General features: G+C 33.5%; 1 pseudogene; it reads right to left on the reverse strand.

The window, feature by feature from the left end:
* Positions 1-564: 564 nt before the first annotated feature.
* LOC126892840 (uncharacterized) lies at positions 565-2,917 on the reverse strand (annotated as a pseudogene).
* Between the last annotated feature and the right edge of the window lie 6,689 nt (positions 2,918-9,606).

A 9,606-nucleotide genomic window follows, 5' to 3' on the forward strand; every position in this document is an offset into this window, starting at 1 on the left:
TAGTTTTAAATTACTTATGGGACTTAATACTCTTTGGTTCTAGCAACGGACTTAATATCTTGTGACTTAATACTATATTTTGTGACTTAATACTGTTTAGCTCGTACTAATCTGTAGAAACCATGGATTAGATACTATTATTACTTAAGAAACTCTTAGTAGAGCAATGCAAAGTACGAACAGAATTATATCAATTCCAATTAAATAATAAAACACAAAAAGACACTGAAAATATTTATTTTTTTAAATAAATGAAATCAGACCAAAATGTTACAAAGGAATATTTATAACTAAATTTAAACAGAAAATTCATAATAAAGATCATTGTATTTTTTAGTCGTCATCCTTGAGGTTACCATGTGGAAGATTTTTAAAGTAATCGTGGAATCTTTTAGGCACCCATTTTAATAAGTTCTGCAGGTCGTTATATTTTTTAGTCGAAATAGGTTTAAGTGTCTCTCTTATCGGTTTCAAAATTAAATTGGTATTGGGAACAACTTCCTTAGAATTACCAATACATTTCCCTTTGCGTGGTAGTCTTTTGGCAGCTCTATTAAAATCAACTTATTCAAAATTCTCTTGATTAAAATTTGTTTTAAAATGCAACACTCCAGGTGATTCTGCTAAAAACTTCATATGAACAACTTTGGATATTAAAAAGTTTTGATTAGTTATCGTTTTTTTGTTATTTTGAAAATGAAATCCAGAATCTTCAGACAAAAGAGTAAAATTCTTAAAGTCCATGGTTTCCATTTCAGCTACCTCCAATTTATTGTCACAAAGTCTGAAAAGCTGTTGCCAATCCCATGGAGTTATTAACGAAAATTGGCTGGAAGCCTTCTTTTGTCTTTCTCTTCGTGCATGAATTGTATCCACCTCCATGTGGGTATGTCCTCTTAAAAGGTACTTATGTTCAATGCATTTTATTGATGGCTTCAGCTTAAGAATCGAAAGATAGCACATAATCATTTGGATATTTCTATTTTGCGATGGACAGTTGTCACTCCAGATAACAATTCGTTCTACTGATTCTTTTACATTTAAATTAATGTATTTCAGAATGCATGAAGCCATTTCATTTCCACCACGTCTGGCTATAGATTCATCCCAGGTGAAACAATATCCCAATTTCTCTATTGCATCATAAACAGTATAATTGAAAGTCCATAGCTTTAGAGAATAGAAGCTCTGAGCATTCGTCAGTAGAGGAGTGGGTAAACATTTTTGTAAATCCACCGAAAGTATTTTGGTGTTTGCTTCAGTTTTAGAAGTCTCTTTATCCAGTCGCTTTAGTTTATACCGATGATCTGCATCAAAAAGATGAGAATCATAATTAGTTTGTAATTTAAGGCGTTCTTCTAAAGATACAGACTCTTTGAGTTTGATAACATACCCATCACATGTGTCACATGTATCATTCCCTGGTTCTTTGAAGGCTAAATTAAATTCAGAATTGAAAATTTCATTATATAACTACTGCTTAGGAATATATTCTTTGGGAATTTGCCGTTCTACACATTCCTCATAGAAGCATCGATACATTATAGAAATGTTGAGGTGACTGCCTAAATACATTCTTTGGGATTTGTTCCTGGAGTAATGAGATTCTACACACGGGAACTTCTGTATGTGTTCTCTTATATCGTTTCTTACATTTGCGGCTATTTTGTTAGAGGGTTCATGTTTACCCCTTTGATCAGGTGTTACAATTCCCCCAAGTTGTCTTTATAATAATGCATTGCGTACCGTGGTTTGTGAAATATTTAAGGTATTAAGAAAATAAGTACGACACACACTAAGCCTCTTACCATTTACACTAAAAAAATACTTCAACGACGTCATTCTTTTTCCAGCACGAGATCCTGTTCTAGCACGTACTCGCTCAACTGGAACTTCTTCGATACAGCTGGCTATAAATTGTCTTTTTTGGTCAAGTTCGATAGTACCATTCCAAAATTGTAAGTGAATTAGAGCACGACTCTCAACTGATATATTCTGTTTGCACTGCTTTCTACATTCATCACGACAAGGTGGTCTCATTTCATTTTTTCCAATAAGTTTATTGGTGGCTGATAGATATTCTTCACCAGCAGCTTTCTTCTGCTTTCTAATGTTTTTCTTCCAATTAGCAATATTTCTTTTTCTTTTCTTTCCTTTAATGTCTAGTATTTCTACAACTTCTTCCTCTTGTTCTTCCAGTTCATTTGTATCACTACTTTCATCAGGTAGATAAGATGGGTCCTCGGCTTCAGTATAGACTTCTTTATGTAACACACTTGCATCTACTTCAGCTGCTCTATAGTGAGGTCCATCATCGTTATGTTGAAAAATAATATTTGAAGTTGTTTCGAATTCGTTATTTTTATCATTTCTACTGCTTTGAACAAAATGTTCTGGTGAGTTTTCTGGTACTTCAGACTCGTCTATATTTTCTCTCAGAATTTCTTCGCTAATGGAAGAAGACACATTATTTTTACTAAAAAATATGGTATTGTACACATCATTATTCAAAGCAATAATATCCTCTGAAGCATTGCCACATCCAGTTGCAAGAACTTTCAAATTTTCCTGAGGGATGTCCGTCACGTTATTAGTGGCTGGATATATCTCCATAACGATCTCAGCTTCTTCGGTGTTAGCATCAACAAAAGCTAAAATTAAAAAAATAACAAAATTTGTTTTGATAAACACATGTAATATAATTACCATTCTCCTCGGGAAAATGTGAGGTTATAGCAGGTTTTTCAGATATTTCGTTGCACTGGGCTTGTGCTAGTGTAATTTGTAATATTTTTTGACCTCTCGAAGTCATCATGTTGTCTGTATACACTTATTAAATATTAAAATAGCGCCCTTATTCCGTTTTTTCTGATAATTGTCCGAGCAAAATAATGTGACTTAATATGATGACAACTGATGTACACTAAAACAACACAGTATTAACTCCAGTTAACTAACCTCACATCTTGACTTAATACCTACTTATTGTATATCATTCAGGGGCAAACAGTATCGAAAACCTTTAATACTGTTTAGTTCTATTTAATAGAGGACTTAATATATATAATCTGCAACTATCTTGTAAACGAAAAGAAATTGGACTTAATACGCATCGCCATTGGGTAGAGCGGAAAAAAATACTATAGGATCAATAATAACTTAAAAATAGGAAAAAAGTGGACTTAATACTGTTTGGCTCTGAGGTCCAGATATATTGTTTCTTCTTTTACTTCTTTAAGTTTTCTTTTATTTTCCATTACTTTTATTTTTTCCTCTTTGTTTGGCAATCTGACTAAACATGTTTTGTTTCCTAATTTCACACCTTCTTCTATCTTTATATTAATATCTAGTTTTTTTTCATAAAGTTCTCCATTGTTTCTTTTAGTAATCTTCTATCTCCCGTATCTATTGTTTATAACATATTATATCCCTGTACTATAACATTATTTTCTTTTCTTGCTCTATCGAGTCTTTCAAGGCGCACTTTTACATCTTCCAGTTCCTTTTTCATATGTTCATTTTCTCTTCGCGCTTCACCATTCTCTTGTCTTAATTCTTCTAATTCAATTCGGAGTTCCCTCATTTCTTCTCTGTATTGCCTTTGCTCCTCTTTAATTTCTTTTACGTGAATTTTCAGACCTTGTGTCTCTTTCGTTAAGTTTGCCATCATATTTAATATTTGGTCTAGTTTGTCTTCCTCTGTGTTCCTTTTATCTGGGGTTCTTGATACTTCTTTGCTTTTCGAAAAAGACTGCTCTTCATTTTCTCTATATCTTTTCCGATTATCGTCGGATGTGTAATCGTCGGGGTTCATTTTCTTACCGAAATTGCTCGCTATAAAATCACCCTCCCCACCTATCGCGCCGGAGGAAGATGATTTTCTCAAGCAATATGTTTCTCTTTCGAATGTGTTACCCCTAAATTGAATTAAATTAAATTAAATTATTTTACGTTATTTTGGAGCAGTTTGATTCAACAGTTCCCACCTTTAACTTTCAAAATTCCAGTTTCTGGAGCTTATAATCAACGTTCTAATGATCTACTTTTTTGGCTTGAAGTTGAATTAAATTTTATTTGTTGTTTTAAGTTTATGTATTGTATTTAATATAGACTAAAAGCCGCTATAGGTGAAATTTCTTAATCATTTTAGGCACGATGGGACCCTATAACTTAAATAGTAGAACCTAAAAGAAAACGTTTGAACACTGTGCCGTCACTTTTCAGTGGCACATGCGTCGACAGTGGCGCATCAAACTTTCCACTTATGGACGGGATAAATAAATTAAAAGTTAACAGAACTTACTAACAGAATTAAATTTTTTTTTATTTTTTTAAGTTCTATGTGATTAACACATAGGATTCATCGTGATTTTAACCCACCACCCCCTTCCCCCTGCCCCCACAATCAAAAACTTCATTTTTCGTTTTTATTTTTTTTTGGTGGGATACAATTAATTTTAAAATTTCAAAAAATTCACACGCATAGTTGAGGCTTTTATAAAACATGCCTATTTTTTATAGACCCATAGGTAGAGTGTACATAACCTCAAAAAAATAAAAGAAATTTTTTTTTCAAAAAAGCGTATAACTTTTTTTGAGGAATAGCTGCCGCTCTATTTTTTTCTTAATCTTGTGTGTTTTATCAAACACTATATTTTAAATTTTTTTCAGATTTTTCCGTAAGTCTCCCCACCTTCAAAAATCCGAAAAACTGTTTTTTGGGGGGTTTTGGGGGATTTTCCCTATTTTATAGACTTCATAATATATCAAATCAATTTTGTTTTTATAGGTTATATGTAACTTGAAGTAACTGAGTTCTTTAGAATATTTAAAAATCAGAAAAACACGTTCAAACCCCCCAAAACCCCCTTAAAAAACAGTTTTTTGGATTTTTGAAGGTGACCAACGTTACAGAAAAATCTGAAAAAAATCAGAAATATAGTGTTTGATAAAATACACAAGACTGAGAAAAAATTAGATCTGCAGCTATCCCCAAAAAAAAGTTATATACTTATTTTCAAAAAAAAAATTTTAAATTTTTTTGAGGTTATGTACACTCAACCTACAGGTCTATAAAAAATAGACGTGTTTTATAAAACCCTTAGCTATGCGTGTAAATTTTTTGAAATTTTAAAATTAATTGCATCCCACAAAAAAAAATAAAATCGAAAAATAAAGTTCTTGATGGTGGGGGCAGGGAGAAGGGGGTGCTGGGTTAAAATTACGATGAATCTTATGTCTTAATCACATAAAACTTAAAAAAATGAAAAAAATTAAATTCTGGTAATTAGGGAGGGTATTTTTTAATTTATGTATCCCGTCCATAAGTGGAAAGTTTGATGCGCCACTGTAGACGCATGTGCCACTGAAAAGTGACGGCACAGTGTTCAAACGTTTTCTTTTAGGTTCTACTATTTAAGTTATGGGGTCCCGTCGTGCCTAAAATGATTAAGAATTTTCACCTATAGCGGCTCTTAGTCTAATATTATTGTACTTACAGTCTGTTTCAAAAGTTTATTTCTTTAACTTCACTTAACACTAATCGTCTTTGACACACTGTAACTAAAATCACTTTAGAAACTATTTCTTATTCGCCAAAGAATTGATTAGAGAGCCTGATTTTTCACGTGTTGATCTGCCCACACTAGAGATGGGAATCCGAAAAACTAATATGCACAACATTTTTTGTTGATCCATAATCTCCAACAATTATTGTCAGATGATTTTAACACCCAATACGATCCCGTATAACGTTTGAGCAACTAAATTTACTGTCATATATAACGATAATTGACTGATATACTGTCGGGGTGCGCATGCGCCAGGGAATGTAAAAATTCATCCTCGTGCCTAAAGAAGTATAACTTCAAAAAGTTGAAACGGAATGGCAAGAAACAGATCTCTCTTTTCACTGCAATATCTAATGAAGTTAAAACTTCTCTCACGGGGTGAAAAAATCCAGATATATAAGACCATAATACAATCAGCAGTTGCGTATGGAAGCGAAACATGGACGCTAACAAAAAGAGACGTAAATAACTTGCATATGTGGGAACGTAAAATTCTTCAAATGACGTATGACCTTGTAAAGACAGCGTGAAAAACGAGTGGAGACACATATAAAATAACGAGTTAGAGTAATCTTGGAAAGGAAAATTTGATCAGATATATAAAGGCTAATAGACTCAGATAGGCAGGACATGTGATACGCAGTAACGACAATCGCCATATAAACAATGTATTTTGGGAAAGGCCAGCTGGAAGAAGGTCTATACGACGACATTATAAAAAATAATGGAAAGATGTAGTCAAAGAAGATTAGGATAAATTGGGAGTGATACAATGGGATATAGTGGCACAGGACCAACAAACATGGAAGGCAATAGTAACCGCGACAAAAACTCACAAAGAGTTGTAATGCCATTGATGATATGAAAAAGTTTGCCCTTGAAACCACGGAGTTCATACAAGAATCTGGCAGAGAGATTTTGGAGTGGCCATCAATATCAGCTGATTTGTCACTCATCCAACATGCGTAGGATATGAAAGGTCGAAACCTAAATCGATTGTCATGTTCTCCAGCAAACTTAGAAGACCTGTGGCATGCCACAGGACGAATCTGGATGAGTATTCCGCCATATGATATAGACTTTACTAACATTTAAGAAGAATGTTGCTTAACTTGCCATGATTTTTTTCATGTATGGCTGCTGGATGGAAAGTTGATGATATTGAAAATGTTATTGTCAGATCTTGTAGTTATTCAGTACATAGTGAAACCTGGAGGCTGCCGTACACCGTGTTGGTTTTGAGTTTCATTGGATGTGCAATGGACCTGGTGATGGATTAGTTGTATTTCATGGATCTGAAATGGAGCTGCTAGAATGAAAAATTTATTGCTAGTCCATTTTGATCACAGGATGAGACCCAAGTTTCGGTAAAACATAAAATATTGAGATCTATAAGTTCTATGACGTTGTTGCTGAGAAAATATCACCGGTCCGGAATAATAATGACGTAACTGCAAAAAGCCAAATTTCTCAGAAGAAAAAAAACGATTTTAAATATTTAAAATAGGGATTAAATGAGGAGTAATCGTCCAGGAGCATCGGTATGGCGTTTATCCTTACAATGATGGCTTTTATTTTTATCCCTGTTGGTTCGAATTTCATTATCTTAATTTAATTCCCCCATTTTAACCCTTTTTACAGTTGCGTCATTCTTTGTATGGCGTTTATTCTTTCAATGATGGCTTTTAGTTTCATCCCTATTGGTTCGAATTTAATTATCTCAATTTAATCCCCGCATTTTCAACCATATCTACTGTTGCTTCATTCTTGATCTTAAAATTTTGTCGAACAAAAAAACTGTTATTAAATATTTAGTATGCCGTCCATTCTTTCAACGATGGCTTTTATTTTCATCACTATTGGTCCGAATTTCATTTTAAGTCCCCCGATTTTCAACCCTATTTACAGTTCCGTCATTATTCATCTAAAACAAGGTCTAAAACGTTACGTATTTCAATAACGATACAACTACCCTGTAGTGGCTCAGCGCATAGTTGCAGTTCTGTCGCTTTTCTATCATCTGTGTACAGTATTTTAGAAGTTATTTACGCAATAAACCGGTATTGACAAAATTTGCAGTTACGTCATTCTTATTCTGGACCGGCGATATGTTGTATATGTATATAACGACGGAAACCCTGTTCTACTGTGAAAGAAATATTTAAATATTTGAAGTTTTAAGTAACAATAGCAATAAATAGTAAGTAGATAATTAAATAATGCGCTCATTAATGCGCCAGTGTAAAGTAATGGTAAGCAAAATCAAGTATTATAAAATACTAAATTCATGCAAAAAATTATAAACTTAAGATATAATGTGAATAATAACAAAGGTAAGAATAGGAATAAGTTCTTTTTTCAAAGTAAAAGAAAGCAATAATTAAAGTTTGAAGAATATCATGAGAAATATCATGAGAAATTATTGTTACAGGATAATCCTCTAGCAAGGTATACAGATTAACTAAATCATGGATCGAATATTTTTCACCTTAGTATATTAATATTGATTTAGTCCAGTCATCACACTAGGTTCTATTGCTCCTGATAAGGTGATATATATGACGAGAAATATAAGTGCCCGGATCTCACATAGACACAAGTATTTCCGTGAAAATATTGTTTGCTTTAAGTGATTTGTAACGTTTCAATTTTCTTAGTGCAGTAGCCATTTGTTCTCTCAATATCGGTGGTTGTCGTTCTGGAAATTCAAGCTGCAAACGATTTCCCGAAGATATGTGGTCTTTTATCAAGTTTTCACTTTTTTTTAACCATCTTTGATTTGTATTTTATAGGCTACCAGAGTATCATCGTCCTGTCATATTGCAAAGCCTCTTGAAAAAACAGTTACGATAAGTTTAATATTTTTGAACATATCTCTTCACTTATTCTTATTTATGCTGTTCGAGTTCGTTGTATAGATCGTTTAAATATTCGTATTGATCGTCCCTACATCGCTCTGGGTAGTCTCAGCCTGCTTCAGATATGTTGAGCAGTTGAGGCTTAAGATTTTGTCGGGTATCATTTTCCGCCATGTGTTATTAGAGATCCAATTTTGATTAGGTTTATTCGTAGTGTTTTTTGTTGTGTTGCTATATTAGTTAACAGATCTTGTCTTAATCTATTAACAGTAAATTTTTTAATTTCTGATATAACTGTTGCTTTAAAGCTGTCGTTATTATTAAGGTCCAGTAGGTTGGTGTTTGGATTAAATGTCTTTGGTTTGCCTAGCTTCATGTGCAATTGGAAGCAAGGCACTGGTGATCGTTGCGGCAATCTATCCGTAGGTAGGTTTGTGCATTTAAAATGGAGCTGCGCTATCTGGATCTGATTTTTGTATTTCTCATTTGGAAAGTCCGTGTTTACATATCTTCTTTATAATTAAAACCTTTTTCTTCATCCTATGTCCTCCCTCTTCAATAGCCATTCTCCATCCCTTCAAAATTTTTTTTGCTCTCCTCTGCTGGCACGATACAATCAGCAAAGAGAATCGATCAAGAAACCTCATCCTTTATTTTCTGTCAGTATATCCATAACAAGAGCCTAGATGCAAACCAACCGTAACTGAAAAACGTTCGGTTAGTCCGATATAGATTCTTCCTTTGCTGTACGCTTCCTCTTACATATTCTTTATGGGCCTTACGGACTTCCCTAAAACCCATATATCTCTTCTTACATCTCTATAGCTCATATCTAGAAACTCTATCGTACGCCTTCTAAAGAAATATAACTATCCAGTTTAGTTCTCAATTATTTTCCCCGTATTTCTTTGTCTACTATTTAAAAGAAAGCAAAGCATCTGTTGTCTTCCTTTTTTGCATCAACCGCAACTACTCTTCTCCTATGGATGCATCTTTCTGTAACCTTCACTCTTCCGTTCACTCCCAAATTTCCATTAAATGTGACATTAACTTTATCCCTCTATATTTGTTACCATCTTGAATGACCCTTTCATCTTTATACTATGAGACCATCACACACTCTCTCCATGCATTGGACATCATTTCTGTCTTATATATACTCATCTTTTGCCACAATA

The sequence above is a fragment of the Diabrotica virgifera genome, chromosome 1 (genome assembly GCF_917563875.1).
Source record: "Diabrotica virgifera virgifera chromosome 1, PGI_DIABVI_V3a".
Classification (NCBI taxonomy): domain Eukaryota; kingdom Metazoa; phylum Arthropoda; class Insecta; order Coleoptera; family Chrysomelidae; genus Diabrotica; species Diabrotica virgifera.